Below are 26680 nucleotides of genomic sequence, written 5' to 3'. Positions count from 1 at the left end.
TATTCTCACAGGATGGCACCATAGTGAAAGAACAGGAAGCGAGGTGTAGCAACGCTAATGCAGTGAGTGCTCAGCCACGATCTACTCTCTTCTGCAAGAAGGAAGTCAGTACCAAGACGAAGTTATCTGTGCACCGTTCAATCTTTCGACCAACTTTGTCACATGTGAGCGAAAGCTGGGTGGATTCAGGTTACCTTATCAATAAGGTCGAGGTTACGGATATGAAAGTAGCAAGGATGATTGCAGGTACAAGTAGACGGGAACAAAGGCAGGAGGGTGTCCACAATGAGGAAATCAAAGAAAAACTGGGAATGAACCCTATAGATTTAGCACTCAGGTCGAACAGGCATAAATAGTGGGGTCATGTTACACGCATGGGAGAAGCAAGGTTACGCAAGAGACTCATGGGTTCAGCAGTAGAGGGTAGGATGAGTCGGGGTAGACCAAGGAGAAGGTATCTGGACTCGGTAAGAATGACTTTGAAGTAATAGGCTTATCATCAGAAGAGGAAACAATGTTAGCATTGAAGATGAGATCATGGAGGAATTTTATAAGGGGGACTATGCTCCAGACTGAATGCTGAAAGGCATAAACAATCTTAAATGATGATGATGATGATGATGAATTCAACCTCTAGGAAGGTGAAATAGCGGAGGAAGTTCTTTTATGTTACATCTCACTACGAAAACATTCATCATCATCATTTAAGACTGATTATGCCTTTCAGCGATCAGTCTGGAGCATAGACCCCCTTATAAATTCCTCCGTGATCCCCTGTTCAGTGCTAACATTGATGCCTCTTCTGATGTTAAGCCTATTACTTCAAAATAATTCTTAACCGAATCCAGGTACCTTCTCCTTTGTCTACCCCGACTCCTCCTACCCTCTACTGCTGAACCCATGAGTCTCTTGGGTAACCTTGCTTCTCCCATGCGTGCAACATGCCCCCACCATCTAAGCCTGTTCGCCCTGACTGCTACATCTATAGAATTCATTTCCAGTTTTTCTTTCTTTTCCTCATTGTGGACACCCTCCTGCTATTGTTCCCATCTACTAGTACCTGCAATCATCCTAGCTACTTTCATATCCGTAACCTCAACCTTATTGATAAGGTAACCTGAATCCAACCAGCTTTCGCTCCCATACAACAAAGTTGGTCGAAAGATTGAACGGTGCACAGACTGACTTCTTTGTTGCAGAAGAGAGTAGGTCGTAGCTGAGCGCTCACTGCATTAGCGTTGCAACACCTCGCTTCCAGTTCTTTCACTATGTTGCCATCCTGTGAGAATATGCATCCTAAGTACTTGAAACCGTCCACCTGTTCGAACTTTGTTCCTCCTATTTGGCACTCAATCCGTTTAAATCTCTTTCCCACTAACATTACTTTCGTTTTGGAGATGTTAATCTTCTTACCTTAGTCCTTACATTTCTGATCTAGCTCTGAAATATTACTTTGCAAACTTTCAATCGAATCTGCCATCACAACTAAGTCATCCGCATATGCGAGGCTGCTTATTTTGTGTTCACATATCTTAATCTCACCGAGCCAGTCTATTGTTTTCAACATATGATCCATAAATAATATGAACAACAGTGGAGACAGGTTGCAGCCTTGTCCTACCCCTAAAACTACTCTGAACCATGAACTCAATTTACCGTCAATTCTAACTGCTGCCAGACTATCTATGTAAAGACCTTTAATAGCTTGCATAAGTTTGTCTCCTATTCCATAATCTCGTAAAACAGACAATAACTTCCTTCTAGGAACCCGGTCATATGCCTTTTCGAGATCTATAAAGCATAGATACAATTCCCTGTTCCACACGTAACACTTCTCCATTATTTGCCGTAAGCTAAAGATCTGGTCCTGACAACATCTAAGAGGCCTAAACCCACACTGATTTTCATCCAATTTGTCCTCAACTAATACTCGCACTTTCCTTTCAACAATACCTGAGAAGATTTTACCCACAAAGCTTATTAAAGAGATACCTCTGTAGTTGTTACAATCTTTTCTGTTTCCATGTTTAAAGATTGGTGTGATTACTGCTTTCGTCCAGTCTGATGGAACCTGTCCAGACTCCCACGCCATTTCAGTTATGCTGTGTAGCCATTGAAGACCCGACGTTACACTGTATTTGATGAGTTTCGACTTAATTTCATCCACCCTAGCCGCTTTATTGCACTGCAATATATTGATCATTTTCTCCACTTCCTCAAATGTGATCCTATTTCCGTCATCATTCCTATCCAATTGTACATCGATATCTGACACATTACTCATCGTATTTTTGCCTACATTGAGCAACTCTTCAAAATATTCCCTCCATCTTCCCAAGGCATTAACAGGATTCACCAGCAGTTTTCCTGACCTGTCCATAATATTAGTCATTTCCTTCTTACCTCCCTTTCCAAGACTGCTCATTACCCTCCAGAATGGTTTTTCAGCAGCTTGACCCAAAGTCTCCAACCTGTTTCCAAAGTCTTCCCAAGGTTTCCTCTTGGATGCTGCAATTATCTGTTTGGCTTTGTTTCTTTCTTCAACATAACTTTCTCTGTCTACCTGAGTTCTAGTATGTAGCCATTTTTGACACGCCATCTTTTTTCTTTTTACAAGCTGCCTTGACTGTGTGGCCGGCCGAAGTGGCCGTGAGGTTAAAGGCGCTGCAGTCTGGAACCGCAAGACCGCTACGGTCGCAGGTTCGAATCCTGCCTCGGGCATGGATGTTTGTGATGTCCTTAGGTTAGTTAGGTTTAACTAGTTCTAAGTTCTAGGGGACTAATGACCTCAGCAGTTGAGTCCCATAGTGCTCAGAGCCATTTGAACCATTTGAACCTTGACTGTGTCATTCCACCAAACTGTTTGCTTCATACAACTTTTACACACTACTGTTCCAATACATTCTTTAGCCACTTCTAGTACTGTGTCCCTGTACCTTGTCCATTCCTTTTCCAATGACTGTAATTGACTACATTCAACTAACTAGTACCTTCTGAGATCACTGTTATGTACTTGTGCCTGATATCCTTGTCCTGAAGTTTCTCCACTCTTATCCTCCTACATATGGACCTGACCTGCTGCACTTTCGACCTCACAATACCAATTTCACTGCAGATTAAATAATGATCAATGTCATCAAAGAATCCCCTGAATAGTTGTGTGTCCCTCACAGCCTTCCTGAATTCCTAATCTGTTATTACATAGGCAATGACAGATCTGGTTCCCCTGCCTTCCCAAGTACACCGGTGAATGTTCTTATGTTAAAAAAAGGAGTTTGTGGTTACTAATCCCATACTGGTACAGAAATCCCGTTCCTGTTGGCCTCCATATCCTGTCCAAATTTACCCATACCTTTTCATACCCTTCTGTTCGATTTCCAATCCTGGCATTAAAATCACCCATGAGCAGAACACTGTCCTTGTCCTTTACTCTTACAACTACGTCACTGAGTGTGTCATAAAAACTATCCATCTTATCTTGATCTGTCCCTTCACAATGCGAATATACTGACACAATCCTAATTTTCTTGTTAGACATTGTCAAATCCTTATTGCACCTACGCTGGATTCCATTTCTTTCCTGATGTAAAGCCCTACACCCCATTCTGCTATTCCTGCTTTGACTCCTGACAGTTAAAAGTTGTATTCTCCCACTTCCTCTTGTTTCTCACCCCTTAGCCGAATATCACTAACAGCTAAAACGTCCAACCTCATCTTACTTGCAGCCTCTGCCAACTCTACCTTCTTCCCAGAGCAGCCCCCATTGATATGAATAGCTCCCCATCTCGTTACCATTCATTTGCCGAGTCGTATGTTAGGAGTCCCTGGTTTTTCAATTAGAGGTGGGACTCCGTCCGAGGCAGTTTGCTCTGATTGTTGCCAGCATCATATTTAAAGTACCAGGGAAGCAGGTTACTAGCCTTACTTGCCCCGGGTCCCATTGGGTTTAACCCCTAACGGTTGAGGGACTAACCGGTGGATTTGGTAGTTTTTGCCGTCTGAGCACAAAGGTGACCACGACTCAGAATATGTCCGAGATTCCCAGCCTTATTCCAAAGTAACTGGTATCCTGACTGTCAGGACCACTTACCTGGCCACTCATACGTTGCCCGTGGTTCATGAACTAGGACATGACAACAGGAACCAACACCATGAGCATTTTTAAAGGTAAATCTATGGGAATTGATATCTAGCTTCTTATTTAGAAATGAAAAACATGTCAATCACTGTCTTTGGAAACTCATCATCCAAGGGGGTGAAATAGTAGATGAAAAGTTTGAAGAAAATATTTCTTTATCTTGAAAAAATTAAAGCTAAATGCATGAGAAGTGGTACTTCACCTCTCGGTTAGCTGTAAAGATATAGGTGTTCGGGGATGAAAGTTTCTATGGAAATTTCACCACAGGTACGCAGAAGGCATAATTAAAGAAAAACGTTTGACTCCAGCTACCAGAAGCGCATTTTGCTCAGAAGTAATTCGAAAAGGAACATGCCTCTATGGCCTTAATGAGAGTGAAAAGCTTAGAAAGTATTGCAGTTAGTAAAAAATGTAAAAATTTGATTAAATAAAAACAAAAGAAATCTATGCGATCCATATAGACAACTCCAACAAAACAGCTGACACTAAGCTACTTTCAAATACAGAACCGCATCTAATTTGATTGTCGTAACAAACGCTCCAACACATTCTCTTCCATTTTTATAATTACGTCATCCACAATGAATTCAGGTGGCTTGTTGCAGCACTGGGTGTACTATTTTTAATATCTGCAGGTAAATAATGCGTTAGCTAATTACATAGAAATGCATTACGCGTTTTCCAGAATGCAATTTAAAACAAAAAATTCACTGCATTCGTTCAGTAACATTGTAATATAGTGACCGCCGAGCGTAAAGTTTTCGTAATTGAATGTACCATACATTAGTTGCTTCTAATAGTTCGGGATGTCGATATGAAATGCATCATGATGATGTTGCATAATACGTGATGTTTTGCCATATGCACCGCAATCCGTCTCAAATAAAGAAGCAGTATTCAATTGAGGTGTGATAAACGCTTCTGCTCTTGCCATATTTGATCAATGTTACGTTTTATTATTGAGTGCCATGCAAGCTGCATCTCTATGCCTTGTTAAAATACTGTTTGAATTATTTTAAAAATCTGGTCTTAAACGTTTGTTACACGACTTCTACACAATTGCATTAATATTTCTCTGAATATAATTCAGTTAAAAATATACTGTATTTATCATAATTGTAAAGTGTAAGTTATTTTTCAGATTACGTGTACTTGATTTAGGCTTCAACATATGACAAGCATGTCTTTTGTCATTAGTATTTTGATAATGTCTCTAGCGCCAACTAGTGGGAAAGACATTTACTTTGTAACTTGCTGTACGGCCTGTGCCAGTTTCGGTACTAAAGTTATGAGGGAGTCATTATAAGATGACAAGATACTGTCTATTGATTTAAGGTAATCGTGTCTGCGTCTTGCTAATGAAATTCTTTTCTCTCTGTATTACAATTTTGTATCACAGAACCGATGATGGTGATAGCAGAACCCATCATCAAAAATGAAAAATAAAGGAAAAATTTTTGGCTGCCGAGACAAATGTAACTCATTAACAAGAGTAACAATACTGTTTAAGGTCATCCATTTTTCGGATGTAGGCCTAAGGCAGTGTTGTCAATAATCATCGCTTTCATTGTATCAACAGTGTGATATGTGTAACACTGCTCTCATCATCTTATTGTCAACAGTTACGATACGTTTAAGCAGATGTGTTGATTACTGACAACCCAATGTTGATAGCAGTGCTCCTCAATATGTGATGTACATTTGTGTTCAGTACGATTTAAGTGGCCTGTAATTGAAGAAGTGTCATGGTGATCTCTCCATTGGCAAAAGATTCCGGAATAGTCCCCCATTCGGATCTCCGGGAGGGGCCTGCCAAGGGGGAGGTTACCATGAGAAAAAGATTGAATAATCAACGAAAGGATAACGTTCTACGAGTCGGGGCGTGGAATGTCAGAAGCTTCAACGTGGTAGGGAAACTAGAAAATATGAAAAGGGAAATGCAAAGGCTCAATCTAGATATAGTAGGGGTCAGTGAAGTGAAGTGGAAGGAAGACAAGGACTTCTGGTCAGATGAGTATCGGGCAATATCAACAGCAGCAGAAAATGGTATAACAGGTGTAGGATTCGCTAAGGATAGGAAGGCAGTGCAGAGGGTGTGTTACTGTGAACAGTTCAGTGACCGGGTTGTTCTAATCAGAATCGACAGCAGACCAACACCGACAACGATAGTTCAGGTATGCATCCCGACCGTGCAAGCTGAAGATGAACAGATAGAGAAAGTGTATGAGGATATTTAAAGGGTAATGCAGTATGTAAAGGGGGACGAAAATCTAATAGTCATGGGCGACTGGAATGCAGTTGTAGGGGAAGGAGTAGAAGAAAAGGTTACAGGAGAATATGGGCCTGGGACAAGGAATGAAAGAGGAAAAAGACTAATTGAGTTCTGTAACAAGTTTCAGCTAGTAATAGCGAATACTCTGTTCAAGAATCACAAGAGGAGGAGGTATACTTGGAAAAGGCCGGGAGATACGGGAAGATTTCAATTAGATTAATTACATCATGGTCGTACAGAGATTCCGAAATCAGATACTGGATTGTAAGGCGTACCCAGGAGCAGATATAGACTCAGATCACAATATAGTAGTGATGAAGAGTAGGCTGAAGTTCAAGACATTAGTCAGGAAGAATCAATACGCAAAGAAGTGGGATGCGGAAGTACTGAGGAATGACGAGATACGTTTGAAGTTCTCTAACGCTATAGATACAGCAATAAGGAATAGCGCAGTAGGCAGTACAGTTGAAGAGGAATGGATATCTCTAAAAAGGGCCATCACAGAAGTTGGGAAGGAAAACATAGGTACAAAGAAGGTAGCTGCGAAGAAACCATGGGTAACAGAAGAAATACTTCAGTTGATTGATGAAAGGAGGAAGTACAAACATGTTCCGGGAAAATCAGGAATACAGAAGTACAAGTCGCTGAGGAATGAAATAAATAGGAAGTGCAGGGAAGCTAAGAAGAAATGGCTGCAGGAAAAATGTGAAGACATCGAAACAGATATGACTGTCGGAAGGACAGACTCAGCATACAGGAAAGTCAAAACAACCTTTGGTGACATTAAAAGCAACGGTGGTAACATTAAGAGTGTAACGGGAATTCCACTGTTAAATGCAGAGGAGAGAGCAGGTAGGTGGAAAGAATACACTGAAAGCCTCTATGAGGGTGAAGATTTGTCTGATGAAGAAACAGGAGTCCATTTAGAAGAGATAGGGATCCAGTATTAGAATCGGAATTTAAAAGAGGTTTGGAGGACTTACGGTCAAATAAGGCAGAAGGGATAGATAACATTCCATCAGAATTTCTAAAATCATTGGGGGAAGTGGCAACAAAACGACTATTCACGTTGCTGTGTAGAATATATGAGTCTGGCGACGTACCATCTGACTTTCGGAAAAGCATCATCCACACAATTCCGAAGACGGCAAGAGCTGACAAGTGCGAGAATTATCGCATAATCAGCTTAACAGCTCATGCATCGAAGCTGCTTACAAGAATAATATACAGAAGAATGGAAAAGAAAATTGAGAATGCGCTAGGTGACGATCAGTTTGCTTTAGGAAAAGTAAAGGGACGAGAGAGGCACTTCTGACGTTACGGTTAATAATGGAAGCAAGGCTAAAGAAAAATCAAGACACTTTCATAGGATTTGTCGACCTGGAAAAAGCGTTCGACAATATAAAATGGTGCAAGCTGTTCGAGATTCTGAAAAAGTAGGGGTAAGCTATAGGGAGAGACGGGTCATATACAATATGTACAACAACCAAGAGGGAATAATAAGAGTGGACGATCAGGAACGAAGTGCTCGTATTAAGAAGGGTGTAAGGCAAGGGTGTAGCCTTTCGCCCCTACTCTTCAATCTGTACATCAAGGAAGCAATGATGGAAATAAAAGAAAGGTTCAGGAGTGGAATTAAAATACAAGGTGAAAGGATATCAATGACACGATTCGCTGATGACATTGCTATCCTGAGTGAAAGTGAAGAAGAATTAAATGATCTGCTGATCGGAATGAACAGTCTAATGAGTACACAGTATGGTTTGCGAGTAAATCGGAGAAAGACGAAAGTAATGAGAAGAAGTAGAAATGAGAACAGCGAGAAACTTAACATCAGGATTGATGGTCACGAAGTCAATGAAGTTAAGGAATTCTGCTACCTAGGCAGTAAAATAGCCAATGACGGACGGAGCAAGGAGGACAACAAAAGCAGACTCGCTATGGCAAGAAAGGCATTTCTGGCCAAGAGACGTCTACTAATATCAAATACCGGCCTTAATTTGAGGAATAAATTTCTGAGGATGTACGTCTTTAGTACAGCATTGTATGGTAGTGAAACATAGACTGTGGGAAAACCGGAACAGAAGAGAATCGAAGCATTTGAGATGTGGTGCTATAGACGAATGTTGAAAATTAGGTGGACTGATAAGGTAAGGAATGAGGAGGTTCTACGCAGAATCGGCGAGGAAAGGAATATGTGGAAAACACTGATAAGGAGAAGGGACAGGATGATAGGACATCTGCTAAGACATGGGGGAATGACTTCCATGGTACTAGAGGGAGCTGTAGAGGGCAAAAACTGCAGAGGAAGACAGAGATTGGAATACGTCAAGCAAATAATTGAGGACGTAGGTTGCAAGTGCTACTCTGAGATGAAGAGGTTAGCACAGGAAAGGAATTCGTGGCGGGCCACATCAAACCAGTCAGTAGACTGATGACAAAAAAAAAAAACGATTTAAGTAGCTCAAGGCTACGAGCTTTTATTGATTGATGATTTGTATTACATTATATGGTGAACACTGTCACTGTGACTCTCTTGCACACATCTGGAGAAACTTTCATCAACTACAGTCTCAAGTCAGCCCTTTCATGTATCTGATGGGTGCATGCCTGGTTACACCATCAGAAACCATACCCCATTTGATATACCTATAATCTTTTAGTTGCTTTCGACAGGAGTTACTGTATCGTGCTGAAATCCCTGTCCGCTACGTATGTATAATGAGAAACAGAAACGAGCAACTAAATTTCGAGCAAGAAAAGAGTATAATAACTAATTTCAACCAGAAATTTTCAGAGCCTCGTGGTGAATAAGTGCTAGGATGTCGTAGCCATCTTTCAAGTCGGTCAACTGCTTCTGCAACATTTGATGTTATTATACCGTTGCTGCTGAAAATGTACTCATTTTGTTCTGGCTAAATGGCACAGATGTTCACGGTGCTTTCCTGAGGAAAGGCACAACGGACGAACAACATACTTGCAGTCATAGAATGAGGGCTTTCACGGCAGGTGTTGTCATCACTTAACACTTCCGGGCTGAGATTCCATGGTCCATATATAAAACTCTCCCCTGAGGATTCGCCTTCGACTGCGGTAGGCATCCTCCGAGGACAAGCGGTGAACTGCAATGAGAGCCCGAGTGAGCAATCCAGAGGGCGCCGCTGTCAATCACGTGACGTCGGCTGTGCCATAATCTCTGATATTGCCAACTTTCTCAATTGAAATTAATCGATTGTCACGCTGTGCTGCAATGTTGACATCCATACCTTATCCAGCTTAATGCCTTGGTCTTTCCTATTAAAATAATTGCAGTGTTTGGCATTCTCAATAGCAAGCAAGAAATAAACGTCATCCTCTAGCTACACCAGGTGTTTATAAAATTCCGAGCAGATGTGGAAAGGTGTATATACGTACAACAAAAAGAAGCGTCAACACCCGTCTGGGTGAACATAAAAGGAACTGCCGCCTCGGACATATTGATAAATCGGCTGTGGAGGATCATGTGTTTCAGGAAGGCGATCATGAAAGAAAGTTTAGTGAGACGAACATATAGCAAAGGCGTAGCATTATTAGGCGCGAATGTACAGAGAGGCTATTGAGATAGCCAAACACTGCAATAAATTTAATAGAAAAGATGAAGGCATTAAGCTGGATAAGATATGGATGTCAACATTGCACCAACATCATGACAATCGATTAATTTCAATTGAGAAAGTTGGCAATATCAAAGATTATAGCACAGCTGACGTCACGTGATTGACAGCGGAGCCTTCTGTATGGTTTATATATACGGCGCTCACTCGCGCTCTCGTTGCAGTTGCCCGCTTGTCCTCAGAGGATGCCTTCCGCAGTCGAAGGCGAAAGGTCAGAGGAGAGTTTTATGTATGGACCACGGCATCTCATCCCGGAAGTGTTAAGTGATGATAACATAGTTGCAGCTTCTGCACTGTCAGTAATGATGTTCCAGTGCTACTAATAGTTTGGCCCATACCAATACGCTTCGACAAATTCTCTCGTCAAAGCATTGCCTGAGCCTGACTTCTTCCACATAGTCCATGTGTACTGGCTAAAAGACAGAACATTTGCTGTCATCACATTGGCTTGTGGAAATCGGAACTAGAACACAAGGATCGTTTCAGTAAGGTTACATTCTTGGATGCATGTTGCACATCTAAAAAATAGACTAAAATTGGTAAGAATGGGTCTCATGAGGCCAGTACCAACCAAAAGCCATGTTATTCTTAGCCGATAGACGTCACTGGATGCGTATATGGAGGAGCAGGTCGTCGCCACACCGCTCTCCCGGCCGTTACCAGTTTTCGTGACCGGGGCTGCTACTTCTCAGTGAGGTAATTCCTCAGTTGGACTCACAAGAGCTGAGTGCACCCCGCTTTGCAACAGCGATCTTCAGACTCGGACGGCCACCCATCCATGTGCTAGCGAAGCACGATAACGTTTGACTTCGATGATCCGACGGGAATGCGTGTTACCACTGAGACAAGGCCGTCGGCATGTTGCACATCAATTACGCTGATTCTCTTGCGCCATTTTATTCTGGAGAATGGATTGAACGACCTGTTCTTTTATTTACTGGTGCAACATCGTTTCTCGTCCTTGTCCTCCCTTTCTGTGTAAATTACTCAATGGAAACGAGTGTATTGTAACTTTTAGTTCTTATGTGGGCAACCACGGAGGCATTGGTACTTGTACTTCCATTGCGACTAGGTTTAGCAAGGAATAAAGACTAGGAGATCAGTCAGATTTTTGTGACTACTGTAGATAAAGTAATAAATAGATACACCTAGTTTTTTGTTCTAGTTGGGAGGAATGCAAAACAAACAATAAATAATACCAGATATCTGTCCTGGGATGGAAACATGAAAAACAAAATCAAGGGATTTCAGAGGGGGGGGGGGGGGCATTATCTCTCTACGTGTAATATTTTCTCTGGAGAATCAGTGAAAAAATTCTACCAAATCTGATTACTGAACATGATCCACACTATAATAAAATAATTCTTTCAGCATCGTTTATCTAAAATTCTCACAGTAAATAATTAAAAGATGACTTGTGTGTCTCCAATATGTCAAAGTCACTAGAAGTTGTTGTTCCCTTCAGCAAAAGCTTCATTGCATCATACGCAAACCATGCACTGAACTTCACATCCTCTTGTCTGCCACCAGTAGATTTTGAAAAAATGTTATTTTGTTTTATTTTTCATGGACAAGTTACGAATGGAGTGTATGCACTGTGGCTGATATATGGCAGGTTAGAAGTGTGTCGTACAGTAGCTGCCTAGATCCAACCAGTACTTTTCTCCCAACCACATTTTTGAATGTGGAAACGTTTCTTGGGGTCCGCCATGAAAGGCCATGAGGCTCAGACATGGTAAGTTCATATGCTGTAGAGCTGATTCGTCTAAATAGTGTTCATGGGTATTAGAATGAATTATTCAGTTGCAGAATCACCTAATAACTTTTCTTTGGTTGTCATCTACGTTAAGAAAGTTAGTTGAGATCTAATGATTATAAAGAATCCGCCTCGATTGCATTGTAGTTTTAGTGCGTTCCGAAGAAGGCGTGGTTATCGGCGCCGAAACTTAGGTCTACATAGAGTTTCAATTTGCAATCGAGGCTGATTCTTTATAATCATTACATTATTCACGATTGCTGACGCGCTGCAATGTTTAAAGTTCTCTTAGTTGAAAACCCTAATTTTCGTTCGCTTATTAAATTTCGAAGCAAGAGCGTAGGCTGACGGCCGTCGCTTTGGGCGAGGCTGAACCACAGAAACGTCTCCAAGTATCCCATTGCCTTAAGCATCAAGGTTTCATATCTTGTTAATGTTTTGTCATAGACAGCTCGCATACAAATTCAGATGAAGTTTATCCCCGTTTAGTCATTGTTTCTTCCTGACCAGCATGAAAACCTCTGTTTGCCTCAACTCATTATGTGTTCATCGTTTCACAGCTAGTACGCCATGGTACAGTGCATTCTGAAATACATAAAAATCCATGTAGAATGACTACGTACATCCCATACAAATTATTAATTAATGATTATTTTTTCAATTATATTGTTGGCTATAGTGTGTCTTGAATATGGGCTTCGTCCACCACACACCACGTCTATTCCTTTATTTGGCTCACTAACGAAGATAAAGAAGGTTTATGTGAGAGTCTCGATGTTTTTTAATGATTATTTCTTCGTGAATATTGTGTAATTTTTGTTCGCCACCACACCATTTTTCCGTAGTTTCACAGCTAATTAAATATGTTTCATTGCGTTGTACAGAACATTAATATCAGTGTAGAATGACTACCTACTGCACGAATTATTACTTAGAAAACATTTTTTAGGATTATTTAAAACTTTGTGGCAGAGTGCGTGCCTTTGACATAAGCTTCCTGCACCACCTGATACATTCGCCATATGCTTTGCTCGTTCCAAGCAGCCAGTAGTTCATGAAGGTGTACATTATTTATTAATCACATGAGTGTGTAAGTGATTTAAGTATATGTACTCTCCAATGGCGAATAGAGATGTCAACCCCCACCCCATGCCATACCCTGTGTACGTAGACAGTTCTATTCCTTTCACACATTAATGGGCCCTCTGTTCTAGTATGATTTAATGTGCCTCTTCACGCGAAGATTCTCTTAAGTGTGTTCAAAATTGTTGCCACCAACTCCATGGCCCTAAGAACATAGATATTTGCCATTGTTGAAATAGGAACCCCTTTAGTTATGTCAGTGATATTTCGTTATTCAAGACTTCGTCCTTCACACCTAGAATCTTTTATACTGAGAGGTTAATATGTCGTCAGTGGTGGATCCAACAAGAAATGGAGCGATTCATGTAAAGAAGAATGTTTAACATGATAGTAACTGGAGTGGCTTACGAGACGTTACGTTTCCTGACATGCTCAAATCAACTACTGTTAGCAGTTGACGTAAGTACTAATGTACTTTATTTATTGTGTCAGACTGAGCGTGTAATAAGACAAGCCTTTTAGTCAGTGTATGTTACATGTTCAGAAGCGCACTTTCAGACTTTACAGAAGACATTAGAGCTCCTTGTTCAGCATCTGTGTGCAGCTACTCAAATCTAAATAAAATTTTCGACAGTAACTTTTCAAAGTTAAAGTGCATGCATATGAAATCATTGTAATATTAATGCATATGTCCATTTCCTAAGTTACTATGGTCTCATTTATTTTATTAAACAACCAAAATGGTCGCCCAGATCCAGCTGCAGGTTGCCTGTCGATTCGCTTTTAGGGTCGATAAAAATTTGATTTATAGTATTTCACATCATTAGTAACCCAATTCACAAATTTATTTTGCTGTCATTCGCTGCTTCTTAGGAGGAAAAATCTTGCATTAAAGGCTTAATATAATAGGACAGGCACCAAAGTGAGAAACAGTGTATATGACTTGAGGAAGCATAATTCATAGCGCGTAAACTATCCAGGCTATGTTCTCCCAGTATTTGAGAATAAGAGCATCTTACAACTCTCAACAAACTTTACACATGATTAAAAACCTTTTCGTAACTATTCTCGCTCACACCCAAATTAAGAAGAGGAAAATAGTTTGTCCCTTGCCACATTTTCACTGTTAATGTCGTAAAACTTTAGCGTCAGGCTTTTCATTTTAGTTTATTGCTTGTTTACTATTAACTCTCTGCGCCACCCATTTTCACGAAATTATGTCCTTAAGTTGCAATTTAATAACTTTGCTTACTATAGCTTACTTTTGCTAAGATGAAAACTAAAATGGAAGGTTATCACTTTTTTGTTTTACCAGTTTTGATTTTCACTTTTTCATTAGTATATGTGTGAACGATTCGAAATTAGTTAAACCCACATATCAGTGTTTTGCATCTTCACCCATAAAGGTTTCATAAGCTTAATGCCAACACTTTAACACATCTAATCATTTGTAAAGTAATCAGACGTTTGAAGCTGTTTTCTAGATGGGAGTTAGGTTCTTTAAAGAGCTGGGGTAACGAGGGCGGGTTTCCTCACGTATAAACTAACTGGTAACCAAAATATTAACAAACTCAATACTACTGCATTAATCTGTCATGTACTGGTTGGTGCATAAGTTTGTAGAGTTTTTCCGTAAGTTTAATAAACACAACAGGTAAACGTAACAGAGACTTTAGTCGTTAATAACATATTCTCCTTCACTATTTACAACAGTGTCCCAACTGGGGTACGATTCTATTCCGCGACTGTAGAGATCACGTAATTTTGAGGCGAAGAGGTCGTCGAAGCTTGTTCGAAGTGCATAGTGCATTTTTATCCGGAAAAGAAGTTCCTTGAAGGCTGTGCGACAGATAGCGGAAAGGGTGAAAACTTGAGGGTACAAGATCGGATGAAGACGTGAGTAAGGAATGATTTCCCAGCCCACCTCCTGTATAGTATTTTTTGGCAGTCTAGCAGAGTGTACGGGGGCATTATCTCGGAGTAGCAAAACTTCACACAGTCTTTCCTGTCGTTATTCTTGGACTGCGACTGCAAGACGTCTCAGTTGTTGACAATAAATGTCAGCAGTGATGGTTACATCTCGGTGAAGCAATTCGTAAGACACCACAACGTCTCCGTTCCAGCAAATGCTTGACATCGGTTGTGGATACGCTCACGTCTTTGTATGGGGTGCTGGTGCTGTGTTTGGGCTCAAACATTCCTTTCTTTTCCTTATTTTATCATGAGGACACCATTTCTCGTCATCAGTAAAATTACAGGATACTAATGGTTGGAGTTGTCCCCAAGCCAATTGACGAAGAGTAAGCAGAGATGCACATATGGCCATCCACTGATTTATGTGAATTTTTGCTTAGAACATGTGTAACACATAACACCCGATTTTTTAACCTTCCTCATTGCATGAAAATGTCTCGCGAAGGTGGAATGATCACATTTGCCAGTTCTGGAGCACAGTGACATGGATCTCTGTGAATTTATGCGTTTATATGACCTTCATCAAACCTGGAACGTCTTCCAGAGTGTCGAGTCACTCATGTCAAAACGATCCTCCTTAAAACGGGAAAACCTTTTACCTGCCGTGCTCTGTCCAGAGTCATGCCCACACACGTTGCAAGTGTTTCTAGCTGCGTCCACTGTTCTCATCCCTTTGTTGAACTGAAACAAATAAATATGCCGGAAATGTTCCGATTTCTCCGGTTGACACTCCATTTTTCAGCGTCCACTGCTCCACTCACTATCTGCAGACAACACAAATGACAATATATAAACTCATAAAGCAACAGTGAACTACAAATAAAGGATGACAATCGATTATAAAAACATAGCAATCGGAAAACCAGCATGTGAAACAAAAATACTACAAACTTTGAAAAGCGTAGAAGCTTTTCATGTTTATATTTAAAGGAGATAATTGCTTTAAAAATTAGTCGTTAGTTTATTGCAATATATGAAGGTGAGGGAGGTAAATTATTGTATCATTAAGCATCGGTAAAGGGGTACGATTCTTCTCTTTGCAGACTTGGTACATTTTGTGCATGAAAGGAATTCTTCTGATGTGTTCCTAGCTGGGAAGCCCGGCGACCAGGTGGACACAGGTAGTGACCATGGGCGAGCGGCGGTCGCGCGCCCATGTCAGCACGCTTCACAGAGGGCAGGCCCCCAGAGGATTAGCGACAGGTGAAGACGCTGCCAAGGGAAGCCGTGGACATTGGCACGTGTGCCCGAGGCAGCGGAAACTACAAACTTAGAGCGAAAAACCGTTTTGTCACGATTCTAGGTAACGCGGACAGAGCGGCGAGTTGAGTAGCAACAGCGCGACTTGAGTGTCCAAGAATCTCAAGTGGCCCATGGAATTCTGGCCGTTTCCCGCAAGCAGAACACCTGGGAACGTAGCGGCAGTACTCAAAGGGAGAAGTCTTTGTTTATTTGTATACTCTGTCTCACACAAAGTATCGCTCTCTTTTCCTCGTGGAATGCGACGGCAAGGATGGAGGAAATTTTGAAAGGGACCTTTTCATTGGCAAGAATCTAATGTTCGCTTTGAAAAATAGTACGAGCTACGTAATTTGGGGAAGGGAGGAGACAAGACGCTGGAGGGGAGCGGCTCTCTCTCTCTCCAGGTGCGAGGAGCGCACTAGTTTGGGATTCCGAATATTGCTTCTGAGGAGGCAGGAGTTCACTCTTGACTGCTTCCGATAAGTCGAAAGGATTTTCTTACCGCTTGTCATGAGACAATGCACTTTGCATTCGTCGCAAACAGCCTAGAGAGCAAAGTTTGTTAGATCCAAGTAGGCGAGCTTCACTCACTGTGCGCTTTGTCAAGAGCTTAACTCAGGATCACATTTGAGCTTTGTTTAACGCAGTTTCACGTAGGTTTGAACTTGCAGATGGACGCATACCGTCGTCCAGTAATGGTAACTTCCAGTAGCAGGTTTCGGTCACTGTTTTCAGCGTAGGGCATGTTAGACGCTATCACCGAAGTCGCCGGCAGAGTCTTGAAGCGGCCGCACGCAATCAGCCGACTCCACCGCCACGCCGACCGCACTATGAACATGATAATACAGAAAATGCCCGCTTTCCTAGCTGCACATTCTTCTTTCGCTTTATTCAATTTCTTTGCAATGTGTTAGATGCTCATAAAGACGCAAAGCACAGTATTCACCGTTTGCCCACTAAGATAGTCATATGTTCAGCCGTCTTTTTTTTTTTTTTTTTTTTTTTTTAATTCCTTCCTCATTTATTACACCAAGTCAACCCGTCTCGTGTAATTTATTTAGATGTTAAATTAGAGTGAAGTCATATGCTCATGTTAAAAGGCAAATACCAGTACAGGCACCTTATATAATTCACATGTTGTGAGCTCTTGGTGTCAATTCAATTCTATTTTTTTTTTTTTTATACTTTCTACAGTATCTGGCGACCCAATTTTTTATCTTTGTGAGTGAATGTTTAACGAATTTGATAAAATTTCAATAATTATTGCATATGCAGTTTAATGCAGTTTCACTGAATAAACCACTTATATGTTGAACAGCTCTCGTTGCATTTCATTTATAGAATCTAAATAAAATTCACACCTCTTTCTCCCTTCCACACGAGGTAACTTGCGACTTATACATCAACCTAATACTATCTTGCGAAATTTTCGGAAATTAAAGTCAGTTACACACGGTCTGCTAGGAACTAAAAGCACAATGAGGAAAGCAAAAACAGAATGTATAACTCCATTGTGATCCCCAGTGCCCTCTTTTCATTAAAATGCCCTCGTTCCCCGCATTGTCGCTCCTCTGCACCCTGGAGCAATGAAGATCTCCTAGGACTGGTTAAAATAGAAAATCAAATGGCTCTGAGCACTATGCGACTTAACTTCTGAGGTCATCAGTCGCCTAGAACTTAGAACTAATTAAACCTAACTAACCTAAGAACAGCACACACATCCATGCCCGTGGCAGGATTCGAACCTGCGACCGTAGCGGTCGCTCGGCTCCAGACTGTAGCGCCTAGAACCGCACGGCCACTCCGGCCGGCGGTTAAAATAGAGTTTTGGGAGATGGAGGGGGTACTAAATATAGTACTCAGAATAGCAGCCATAATATCTAGACACCGACCGTCCATCGCGTCTCTGCGTGCCATATAATGCGTGCCTCAACTGTTATGAGCAGGTAGTAAATCCCGCCTCGGACACCACGGGCTGTATGCGGCGGCGGCCGGTGCCACGTGTTACTGGGGTGGGGTTAGCCATTACGCGTGCTGCCGCCTGTCACCGGCTAATACGGCCGTCACGCCACCGCCACTTGTAATTGACAAATGAGCGCTACTGCCACCCCTACTTCTGTGCAAGCACATCGACATCGACATCGGCATCGACCCTGAAAGGGAGCAGCGGCGGATGTGTAGACCCAGCCAAGTGTTTGCCACACGGACTTTGGAATCATCGCAACCTGACACGTGACCAGTTACCATTCTGTCCTTAATGAGTACATACATTGAAAATACCGCTATTTAGCCTCCTAAGCTCGAGAACTGTCAGGGCGTGAGAGAACGTGTTGTTTGACTTCAGTCGTTGGTGCTCGGAATACTGACACTCTGGCTTACGAGGTCATTTCTGACTGACGCAACAGACCCAGTTCCTGAGACTCTAAATCACTCAGACCATCCCATTTTTTAAACCTCTTTTCTCGACGTAAGGTATCACTACAGGATTCAGCTGACAAATAACAAATTGTAGCAGAGAAAACAACAATTTCATCAGCCGGTGGGAGTGCAAAATAACAAACACAGTTTAGTGAACAATCAGTTGTTAGGCTCGTATTGGGAGCAATTTCATATAGTGTGAGCCGCGCTGGGTAGGCGCGCGGTCTAGGGCGCCTTGCCAGCCGGTATGGCCGAGCGGTTCTAGGCGCTTCAGTCTGGAACCGCGCGACCGTTGCGGCCGCAGGTTGGAATGCTGCCTCGGGCATGGATGTTTGTGATGTTCTTAGGTTAGTTAGGTTTAAGTAGTTCTACGTTCTAGGGGACTGATGACCTAAGATGCTCAGTCCCATAGTGTTCAGAGCCATTTGAACCATAGGGCGCCTTGTCGCGGACTGCGCGGCTCCCATCACCCCGTCGGAGGTTCGAGTCCTTCCACGGGCAAGGGTGTGTGTGTGCTGTCCTTAGCGTAAGTTGATTTAAGTTAGATTAAGTACTGTGTAAGCATAGAGACCGATAACCTCAGCAGTTTGGCCCCACAGGAACTTACCACAAATTTCCACATGGTGTGCAACAGCGTGTAGTATTGGGATAGGATGATTTGAGACGTGTTAAGACACCAAGGATCACTTGCCGCTGTACTTGAGGGAGCTATAGATGGAAAAAATTTCAGGGAAAACAAAGATTGGAATGTATCGAACAAATGACTGAGAAAGTTGGGTGCAAGTACTGCTCTGAAATGAAGAGGTCAGCACAAGAAAGGGACTGTGGTGGGCTGCATCAAACCAGTCATACGCCTGATGGCAGAAAGATAAAATGTATGAGGAGATCATTATGTGGAGATGCATTTCGTATTTTATCCTGCATAACGAGCTAATTGACATTACTTATATGAATCCACTTGTGTGCAGCAGGTACAATGAGTAATCAGTACACCAGCTGTATGAATGTAACTAAAGTGTAGTTACTAAATTGTCTTCTTTTCCGAAAATTATCACATTCTGGGAAATACCTAAGTAAATTGGTTACCCTTCATATAGTTATATCGGAAAGAAAAGTCCATCATGTGGTAACAATAAATGCTTCTGAGAAATCATTCTGTCTCAAGAAAAGCAATTTTCTTCTTCATCACCCATTCCCTTCGCCCGACGTGTGTTGTAATGCCTCTTTTACTTTCTATGTAGGCAAGCATTTACCAAGCAGAGTTATGTGTACAAATTAAATGGAAGGCAATTATTTGTCGCACATTAAATATAATTTGAAACATTTTATTCAAGTCTTTTGAGATACAATACTTTTTGACCTTCCATCTTCTGCAAACACAAATAAATTTTTCAGCTGTGCCACAAGTGAGCAAGCAACACGTAACTGACCGCGTCAAAAGCATGAATTTTTCAGATTTAATCAACACACTTCAAGCTTTTTCCTGCTGCTTGGCTTACATTTAACATATTTCTCACATATTTGTACACATATTGAAAAGGTGCTACTAACTACCAGCTGATTTCTTATAGTGAAAGCAACCTCTAGTTGTTTCATTGGTTTAATTTTCGCCCACTCTAAGGAGGGGAGTGGCTGAGATGTCTCCTTTGCTCATTATCTTCTTCTCTCTCAAGTAATCTTTAGTGGAAATTTCTGCCCTATTTCTTGAGAAGGGGATGGCAGAATGTCAGTTTTTCTGTGTCCTGTTCGTTAATCCCCGAAATTTAATACAAAGGGGACATAGCTTTCGTTTTTCTTATGTAGAGCCGCAGTAGAGCTAAGAAAGGAAGTAACTAGAGTCATTCGTTTTCTAGTTTCTCAGGTGTAAGGACTCTAGCACTGAGAATCGATGGTCGCAGACATAACACTCCGACGTGAGCTGCCTTCCGATTACTGCGACTAGACTTGAAGGAATTCGCCTCCTGATGGGCGACAACACTTACTTCAGAGACGACCGCAACTTCTTGGTGTTACGTGTCGCTCTCGAGATGCGTTTTATGTTCGATTAGACTTCATTTACTCTGTGACATGAGTCTGTAGTCAGATATATCTCGGCAATCTCATTGAATTCCTCATTCTTCGTTCACAAATGTATTGCAGATTAGATACTCGTATCCTGATATTCATTTTCCAAGAACGGATCATCCAAATGCTTAATGGGTGTCACTGACTTCCTACTCAGGCACGGTTAACTATCTCGTAGTCATAATATGATGATCAATGCATCTTTTTCTGGTGTTATTTGAGTATATGAGCCTTGAGTCACAGTTACAGGATGGGATGAATTTAAAATTCTCTTAACTCTCCCGCTTTCCTCCGGCTCATGTACATGGTGTTATTTGAGTATATGAGCCTTGAGTCACAGTTACAGGATGGGATGAATTTAAAATTCTCTTAAATCTCCCGCTTTCCTCCGGCTCATGTACATGTGAAATTTTACATGTCTGCAGTTGCTATGTTTCCTCTCGTCACAAACTGATTGAGCTGAATAGGTATCGCCACTGGTGACTATACTCTTATATGAATACCTGGTGAAGTTCCCTCCCATCAATGCAGAAGATAGTGACACAAGTGTATAAAAAACTAACACGACATCTCCTTTGATGCACAGCCGCTTCCCCTCACTTTTAATACAACATTGAACGTAGCTTACATAGCAGCGTCTCACACCTCCATCTTAGTCGTAGAATTATACACGCAAACGCCCGTCAGGATAGTTCACTTAGATACAGTCTCTTCCCACATTGTTAGCAGTCCGCATCTACAACTACATACCTACATAACCCGTAAGCCACCTTACAGTGAGTGGCGGAGGGTACCCTGTAACCGGCCACTGAGACCGAGCGGTTCTAGGCGCTTCAGTCTGGAACCGCGCTGCTGCTACGGTCGCAGATTCGAACCCTGCCTCGTGCATGGATGTGTGTGATGTCCTTAGGTTAGTTAGGTTTAAGAAGTCCTTAGGGGGCTGATGACCTCAGATGTTAAGTCCCATATTCCTTGGAGTCATTTGATTTTGGTACCCAGAACCACTACTAGCTGTTTCCTTTCCTATTCAGTTCATGGATAGAGCGAGGGAAAAGCGATTGTCTATTATGCCTCTGTATGAGCTCTAATGTCTCGTATCTTATCTTGGCGCTGCGTACATGAAATACGAGTATATACTGGTGGCAGGAGAGACGTTCTGCCGTCAGCTTCAATTGCCGGTTCTCTAAATTTTCTCAACAGTGTTCCCTCCACATATTCCCATTTGTGTTCCCAAGCATCTCTGTAACAACTGCGCGTTGTTCGAACCCACAGGTAACAATTCTAGTCGCCCGACTCTGAATTGTTTCGATGTCTTCCTTTAAACAGACATGATGTGGATCCCAAACATTTGAGCAGTACTCAAGAAAAGGTCGCACACCAGCGTCCTATACGCGGTCTCCTTTACAGGTGAACCAAACATCCCTAAAATTATCCCGATAGACCGTGGTCGACCATCGCCTTCCCTACCACAATCCTCCTACGCTCTTTCCACTTCATATCGCATTACAAATACGAGTAGTAACTGCACAAAGTGAATAGCACTTTCTGTTACTGAATAATTATAAACGTTAAAGTTGCATAAAGCCAGTAAGTCAGTGAAATCATATCACCAACTTTTACAATCGAAATTTTGATTTTGCAAATTACCATAATTCTCGAGCTAAATAACAACGTTCAGAAATGAATAAACATAACTAACGTAATTATTTATTACAAATGCAATTTTTTTTTTTATTATTACTAACTGATTTCCATAAGTTACTACTTGGCTGAGCGGTATTTGTTCACAGTGACATATCAATTTGCATTACCCTAGGACTGTATTTACCAGTTTTGTGCTGTTTTCGCCTTACAAGAGACCCAAGTTTTCTAATGAAGGTTCCTCAGTATTACCAGAAAGCAACTATAGAGACAGTAGTTTTGGTCATGTTGTGACATGGCGACCATTAATTTTCATTTATACATTATTTAAATATATAAGGTTTTTCAAATTTAACTAAACCACTTTAATGACATCCAACCCAATTTGGTATTCATTTGCTTTAACCGAGTTTTCCTTTCTTGTCGTGACTATTGCAAGTACTAAGCATCGGCGATTCGGTTATAACTTCACCTACATTTCACATTTAAGTCCTAATTATCTGGAAGTGTAGGGGATGGTTATATATTCTCGTAGCCTTCTTGACTCATTATTAAGTTACGTAACCACAGACTCCATGATGGCACGAACTCTATACTGATGCCGTCGATATGGTCCGATCTGTTTGCAGCTACAAGGCTAAGATATTTCCATTGCGTGTGTCTGTTGAACTATCGCCTCCAGACAGTTTTCAAAAAACGTGTTCAAAAGTACTAAACAAGGGTTTTCTGTCTTCACCCTTCCGCTCTCTTTGTTATTGCTGATAGCAGCTACGTTAACTGTTGCTTTTGTACATTGCTTAAACTTTCAGATTCCTGTACATTTGTTTCAAAATTTCTGTCTTCCATACTAGGATAATAAAGATCAGTGACATGTGAATAATCACCTAACTGTAGTACCCAGGGATTCCTACATTTGATATTAATTCGGTTGCAACATGGCACAAGCACCTCCTTCGACTTCATAATAGACAACTCAGTCCTCCTACCTTTATTAATTATGCTTAGTTTTCCCGCGGAGAGGTGGATCACTGAGTCCTCTCACGGAGAAAATCTACTCCCTGAATGCAGGCCACCTTTAACCCTTTAATAATGAGGAACGAGCTCACTATGGTTTCGCCCTCCTCAAAAATCTCCACCTGCACTTGGTGCTTAATTAATTGGCTATGTGCACTTATACCTCCAGACACCTTGCAATTATTAACCTTGAAAGTCGGTATGCTACGTCCCTTCCCCGGCGCTTTAAACAATTCTGTACTCATTACACTCACTGAGGCACCTGTGTCGACGATTATATTGAGTGCAACATCATTGATTTTCACTTCTATTGTGGCTTGCACGTTTTCGTTGCTATCTTTATTACATTCATGGCGTTAGATCAGTAGATCTTGCTCCATATTGATACCGTCGTTGTATCGCAGCATATGTATTCCAGGCATATTATTATCATTCGTGTTGTTCTCACTCCACCCCTTGGACACCAACGGAAAGCATATAGTGGCCGATTCTAGTTTGTTGGATGGTTTGCTTGCGAGGTACTTGCACGTCTATTGTCCGTGACCTCTACTACGTGTACATTTTGATTTGTAGGCCGCCACGTCTGGTACGCGCGTTTTGCAGCGGTGGTCTGTCGTTATCTTACTGGTCATTACCTTGCCGTTCTGGGCTTGGTCACTTATTCTGATTTCAATTGCGATTACTGTCGCTGTAATTGCTATGCCACTGACCTTCGCGCATTTTTCCAACAGTTGGTCCCGGGCGGTCTGGAATCGTACCGGTCATCAAATCGACGCTTTTTATTATGGGACGGCTGCCCATTATTACCATTTTGAGAGTGCTCTTGCCGTTTGTTACCGCCCCCCACCGTTTCTATTGTTGTGGTTTGGTAAACTATTATTCCTGTCGTTTTTACACCCTGATCCATTGTTCCATGAGTGATCACACCACGCTTTTGCGTCTTCCTGGTTTAAGTCTATTGAATCTAGAACAGACAGGAAATGTTCCATATCGTTCTCTGGTACGTGTCTTTGTTTCTCTTTGATATGAATGGGTAAATGTGATTTTAGGAGACTTATTATGTCTCTTGGTGAGATAGGCTCATCCCAGTAGCGCGTCTTGTTTACCTGCTTCTCGAAATACCGTCTAAGATTCCCAAGACGGGCTGAGTACGGTTCGGGATTGTATACTTCTTTTCTTAGCCGCTCTTGCATACAAGGCGACCATTACTTCGACAAAAACGCCTTTTCGAACTGTTCATACGTCATGCAGCTGTCTGCTACTTCCGTAGCCCATAACGCTGTATCACCCTGAATGTATGACATTACGTATTGAATTTTCTGTGCTTCGTTCCGCACACTAGACAAGATACTTTTAAAGTTTTTATGAATACTGCTGGATGTACTGACTTCCGTTCAGTAGTAAACGTTTGAAGCTGTCTATTTTTGATCAAACTTGCTTCAACCAATATTTTCGGACTATAGTGGTTTCCTCCTGGGACATAGGTTGTGTGCTCGGAACCGAAGCTACAGTTCTTCCATTATCGCCTAAAGATTCACCATTCTTGTGCCGCGCATAAGTTTGTGCGTTGCCAAAAACATTGGTTGTTGGCGACATAGTTTCATGTTCAAGATGTTTGCTGCTCTGTGCTAAACCCTTTTCCAAGTCGGATATCCGTTTGGTGATATTCACTTGCCACTGCGGAATATCCTCACTGAGTAATTGTTTGATGGTTTGCACGTCGTTCTGCACTTGACTTTTTACTGCGGTACTGAACAATTCGGAATCTCTTTCTGCCATGGCTGCTTGTACCTTAGAATCAATATTTTTGTCGATATCGCTCTCCTTTGCTTCTAGCCATCAGTTGAATTCGGTTTCAATTTTAGTTGCTAGTTCGTTCAACTTCTGCTTTACAAGCTGTGTGGAATCTATTTATAGCTTTTCTAATAGGTTGGCTAAAACACTCATCTCGTCTACTACGTTGGTGTTTGCTACTTTCATGTTGTTGACCTGTACAGTCAACTCCTGCACGGCCTTAGGTATCGACTCATAATTCTGTTTCATACAGGCAGTCTCTCTTTTCTTAATTTCTAACGGTTGTACAAGTTGCTGGTCACGCTCAGGTTGCTGTCGATCCCACTCATCTTGTTATGCAAGGACATTTTCCGCTAGCTGGCGATCTCGCTCAGCTTTCTTTCAACCTTTTCAGCTTGTTGTTGCGCAAATTTTGAGTGGTAATCCAGCACGCGCTCTAATATTGCCTGAAGTGAATACCCACCAGGCAGATTACCACTCTCTGTTTCCTGCTTTTCTGGGGGTGGTACAATTTCTTTATCTACATCTCCTTGAACTCTTGTTGGCGGTGGCACCAGTTCCTGCGCCCCCGCCCCCGCATTTTCCCATGGTACATCCTCAAACAGAGTACTTGTACTGCTTAATGCATCAGTTTTTACATTTCCTGCACTGACTAATGGCTGTCTCTCAGTATCCATGTTGCTCGTACGTTGACTACGCAATTTCACCATATTCATAAATTATCTACTCAAACACAGGATCTATCAGTTTTGCCATTTGCACACAAAATATGGTAATTTATCTACATATACTGGGCACTAAAATTACTATCTACACTCAGTTTTACCCTGTTCTAAATACTAACTTCAAACCACGCACACCACTAGCGATATGAGATCACTTCACTTAAGCTTCAACGAACAGGACAACTACACTGTAGTCTTACCTTTAATTTATCTGATATCGGAATTGGGCTGGCCCCGGATTATGTAGTTGTTACAGTTTCTCATTAGTATCAGGAACTTTTCACCTGACTCGCTTGGAGTGGTGCATTTTTTCATGAAAGAATTTTTTTTCATTCATTAATACACGGCATTAGTTATGAGACACATGCATACATTTTATATATATTATGTATATAAAATAGACAATGAAAGAAAACACAGAAAACAGTTATTATTTTCGTGGCCACTGCACATTCTGTCCCACGCTTTTGGGCGACAGTTTCGCTCTCTTTGTTATTGCTAGCGTAACAACTAATATATTGATAAATGGATGAGATGAAATAAGTTGCTACGAAAAGAGCCCCGAAATACTTTTTGGGGATGCTGTGCTGTGACTTTCTTCGGATCATTAAATTTCAAAAAAACAAAATATATTATGTTCTTATTATTCTCGATCTGGGATTTGTATAGAAGGAACGTTGTTCCGTTACTGGAAATGGCTATGAAGTTCAACGGATCTTTCTTATTTTACAGTTATTGAAAAGGTTACTGAAAATTATTTCGTTATCAATACTGATGTTACAGTACCCAATGTTTGTTCAGCATCAAAATTTTGCAGTGGATTTTTCTTAACATTAAAACTCCAGTAAGTACCACGACTAACACGAGAACATGAGGCTATTATCAGAGAAAAAATATTTTTACTAT

Source organism: Schistocerca piceifrons, chromosome 2, assembly GCF_021461385.2.
Source record: "Schistocerca piceifrons isolate TAMUIC-IGC-003096 chromosome 2, iqSchPice1.1, whole genome shotgun sequence".
In the NCBI taxonomy this organism is placed as follows: Eukaryota; Metazoa; Arthropoda; class Insecta; order Orthoptera; family Acrididae; genus Schistocerca; species Schistocerca piceifrons.
Note: the sequence above shows the minus strand (reverse complement) of the source record.